This window comes from Suricata suricatta, chromosome 7 (genome assembly GCF_006229205.1).
Source record: "Suricata suricatta isolate VVHF042 chromosome 7, meerkat_22Aug2017_6uvM2_HiC, whole genome shotgun sequence".
Classification (NCBI taxonomy): Eukaryota; Metazoa; Chordata; class Mammalia; order Carnivora; family Herpestidae; genus Suricata; species Suricata suricatta.
This window is the reverse complement of record NC_043706.1, coordinates 84,264,889-84,269,691: the sequence shown is the minus strand read 5'-3', so window position 1 is coordinate 84,269,691 and position 4,803 is coordinate 84,264,889. Positions and strand designations below refer to the sequence as shown.

General features: G+C 39.0%; 1 pseudogene; it reads right to left on the bottom strand.

The window, feature by feature from the left end:
- Positions 1–565: 565 nt before the first annotated feature.
- LOC115296752 lies at positions 566–1,011 on the bottom strand (annotated as a pseudogene).
- Positions 1,012–4,803: the final 3,792 nt, after the last annotated feature.

The window sequence follows — 4,803 nt, the reverse complement described above, 5'->3', positions numbered from 1 at the left end:
ATATCTTCTTCATTGGCCCGTTTCTAAGATCGCCTTTCTATCAAGTTCTCAATGTTGCAGTTCTTCAAAACTTGGTCCTATACTTCTTTTTTATTATTCTATATTTTCTTCTAACACATGCACATGTGGTCAACTAATATTTTACCTCCTCATCCCATTCTATTTTTATTTTATTATTTTTTAATTTTTTTAATGGTTTTTATTTATTTTTTAAAGAGAGAGAGAGACAGCATGAGCAGGGGAGGGTCAGAGAGAGAGAGAGAGACACAGAACCCACAGACAGGCTCCAGTCTCTGAGCTGAACCTACAAATCATGAGATCATGACCTGAGCCGAAGTTGGATGCTTAACTGACTGAGCCACCCAGGCGCTCCCCTCATCCCATTCTGGATCAAACATTCCATTATGTAAGGCAGAAACCTCTGAGTCATTATAGAAACCTTCTAGCCTGTATTCTACATACCAAATTCATCATAAAATTCTACCATTTTATGTCCTAAATATTCCTTGTTTTCCCCTGTGACAAAAGTTTATTATAAAGGTGAACCCTGATCCTTACTATAGGCCTATCTGTAGGACTTTTGGTAAGGATCATGGGCACCAGGACCACCCACCATTTTGGATTCGCAGCACCAGGGATCAGCAACCAGCAGGGTCTCGTCACACCAGATGAGGATGTCTTCGATCTCTTTTTTTGGAAGCCTCATCCATGTATTTCTGATAATAGGCCACCAGGGCTTTGGAGATGGACTGGCAGATTGTGTAAATCTGGGCCATGTGATCACCACCCTTTATTCAGACTTGGATGTCCACCATGACAAACCCCTCCTCGCCCAGAAACAAAACAAATTGCAGTAGTTTGTATTGCTGTGAGTGCAGCTCAATCCTCCAGGGGCTGCCTATTCACCCTGACGAGGCCGCTGCCCCATTTGCAGTGCTCCACAGCTGTGGCCATCTTCTTGCATCTGAGGACCTGCATGGGACTATCCAGAGGACCCTTGGATGGCATAGGGTGAATGTAGACAAGAGCTCTTCACCAAGTGATGTGCAAATTCCTCTCTAATCTCTCTAGTTTATTTCATAAAATCCCACTGTCCACTCTTTACCTCTATGCATACTCATTTTGTTTCATGACCTAGGATTCATTTATGTCCATATCATCACTAGTGCCTTAGATTTCATGGATAAAGATTTCAAATAGTTTTTTGGGGGGAAATATGGTTTCTGGAATTGGAAATGTCTAGATTTGAATCTCAGATTATTTGTTATTAGCATTGTGACCTCTGCTGTTTATGGAAGCTTTCTCAACTTTAGTTTCCTCTTCTATGAAATATAGATAATAATACTTCCTAACAAATGTGCTATGAGGATTAATGTCATGCTACTTACTTCCTGACTTGAAATAGGATTATATTGATTTATCTTCTAGTTCCCAAGGTACTTAAACATATCAGATGGTCAGTAAGTATCTAGTAAATGAAAGTAAAGGACAGAAAGAGGAGGGAGACAAAAGGAAAGGAGAGGAGAAGGGAGGGGGCTGAAAATGGATACATTTACAAAAGGAAGGGAAGAGAAGGGAAGGGAAAAAATGGAAGGAAACTGAGAATTTCTCCTCTCCAATTCTCTCCTTTCCAAACTCCAGTTTCTCTGCAAACAACAGATTACACAGACTTGAATGAACTGTTCATGAAGTGTACTAAAAAAATACAGTTGATTGAGCTAAAAGGGACAGGAAGTGGATGGAAGAGTGTCATTCCTGTGCAGGAAGGAGAAAGAAAACATAACAGATGTGTGAGAGATTATTCTCCCCTTTGAACCTAAAACAGATTGCAGGAAGAGACCGCATGTATAGTAATGGGTCTGCAATTGGTTTCAGGGTGGGTGTAAGAGTGAAAATGGGGAGGGAAGCATAGAAAAATCATAAGGAAACTTGTTAAATGTTATTTACAGACTGGGCGTGGGGGATCCTGCTGTCTGCACAGAGCAAATACCTACTGAACATCATGCCACCAGCACACGTTCTCTTCTCCACCTTCCGGTCTCCAGTCATGCTGCGCAGTCAGGCAGGCTCGGAAAGCAGGACGAGGTTAACGAGAATGGTGCGGTGGTGAACAGGCGACTGTTTCGGGGAGGAGGAGGCATATGTGACATAACGCAGCTGGCTGGTTTCTAAAGACAGGTGATCTCAATGCAGCTGGGGAGAGGTGACTAGGTCACAGACGGAGATAAGCTTTGGGAACAAGCAACACGTCCTTGGAAGTTGATACCGCTTCAAGACCCTTGAGAAGTAGTTTTGTCAATAACCAGAATGTCAAGGGCTAATTATCTCAGAGGAATGGACTTATGGCTGGGAGGGAAAGCAGGAGAGAGGATATATGGATAAGGAAAAAAAGAAAGAAGGGACATTAAAAAAACCCTGAAAAATATTAATGAAATTCTGGTTAAGGGTGGGGCTTGAGTAGTAAACGCTTCACTGCAGTTAAGGTTAGAGGTATTGTACGTGTTCTTTCCAGAATGGGGGACCAAGTGGGGAAAATATGTGGCCGTCTGATCTCTGATAGTTCCTACTTCTCTGGTCTGGGTGAATAAGTTCTATGAATGGAGGCAAGAAGCAGTGGCTCAACTGCAAGGAATTCAGATATTGAAATAGGTAGGAAAGACGGGATAAACTTATGTGTAAAGTACTTGAAAATGAGTAACACACCTCATAAAACAGAGAGAGATGTAAGTTACCTTCTTTTTTTTAAGTTTATTTTTTTTATTCTGAGAAAGCGACAAGAGCAAGTGGGGGAGGGGCAGAAGGAAAAGGAGACAGGATCACAGGCAGGCTCCACACTGTCAGCGCAGAACCCGATGTGGGCTCAAACCCACCAACCTTGAGATCATGACCTGAGCTGAAATCAAGAGCTGGGTGCTCAACAACTGAGCCACCAGGGGACCCTGTAAGTTTCCTTTTTTAAAGCATGTGTGGCCTGGCACCTGGATGGCTCAGACGGTTAAGCATCAGACTTCGGCTCAGGTCATGATCTCAGGGTTCCTGAGTTTGAGCCCTGCGCTGGACTCTGTGCTGACAGCTCGGAGCCTGGAGCTTGCTTCAGGTTCTGTGTCTCCCTCTCTCTCCACCCCTCCCCTGCTGATGCTCTGTCTCTGTCTCACAAATATAAACCTTAAAAATATTTTTAAAGATTTAAGCCATGTGTGGCAATTCTGTCTCAAGGAGCTTCTAAAGTATTACCTAAACTGAAGACTGAAGGTCTTCTCTAACATCATATGCTTATGTAAATATGCTTTTTTTTAGTTAATGCTGTTACCTTGCTTATTCTCAAACCAAATCTGACAGAATATGATACCTCCAGTTCTTATAAACAACATGCTTTAAATTATTGAATTTGATTGGGTTGAATGGCAGATAATAGCTCAGTGTGGTGCTAATAGTCATATACTTATTTATTAATCAAAATGCACACATTGCAGAATATATGTTTCCCCGGTGAGAAAAGATGGAATGAAGGGATATATGTAATACAATGTATTTAACAATTTTCAATCAAATTGAAATTGCATTGTTTTTTTGAGGGGATAATTCTCTAAGGAGAGTAATGTAAAAAACAATATGAACGGTCACTAAGGCTATTTTTGTTCCGTGTTTCAGACTTAAAATATACCGGGCAAATAGAGTAAGATGCTGAAAACACACACACACACACACATATATATATATATATATATATATATATATATATATATATACACATACTCTACCCTGATTAATGGATGCTATAGATATCTTTCTGCTCTGTCTGCTTGGTTAGCTTTGTTTCAAATGTGATACAGATCTTATGCTGCACAGCAGATCCAGAAATAGTCCATGTTCCTTTAAATTCAGGCAATGCATCATATTCTATTACAATGTGTCACATCAGTCTATGACAGTAAAGCATGAGTTATGTGGATATGGACCAGTAGGTGAACTAGTCCCAACACACGGACGATTTGAAGATCAAGCAAAATATTATTGTGAAAAAATATTTAAAAATAAAGAATCATAATATATAAGACACCAAGGACACTGTTTCTTATTTACTTACAAAATCAACATTCCACATAATGTTTCCAAAAACTCTGAAAAATGCATCTTAATCACATGCATTTATATGATCTGGCTCTTAGATTAAAGTTTTCTATGTCAAATTTCACTTTTGTTTTTTCCCAGATATTAGTTATGGGAAAGATAAAAAATGCATGAGTCTCTCTTCTCAACATCTATGTCTAACAAAACAATAATGGGAGATGTTAACATGGAAACCAATGAAAAGGGTTTCAAAGACAAGAAATTATATTTGTTGTAAAAATCCGTATTATTCCAGTGGGGTCTTAAGGCAGGATATATGAAAAAAATAAATTGCTACTCATTACTATTACAATTATCATTAATGAATATTTACTCTTCCCTGATCTGCCAGGTATTGCAGAGAGTTATAAGATGCATATAGTTTTAAGATATACATAGTTCCAAACAAGAGACATACAAAACAAATTTAAAAACACATTTGAGAATAACATGACGGAACAATTAAGAAAAGAAAGATGGAAATTTAGAATATCACAGATCCCATGCTGATATATGATTATTTAGAATTAAACATTCAGAATGTTTACCAGAATGAGTATGAAAAGCATGCACTGAATGGGATTGAGAGGAAACTGACATAGATTCCAGGTAAAGAGGTAGTAATAGAAATAGGATAATAAAAAACATAACAAAACAAGCAAAAAACTGGCAATTTTGGTAAACTGTTGTTAT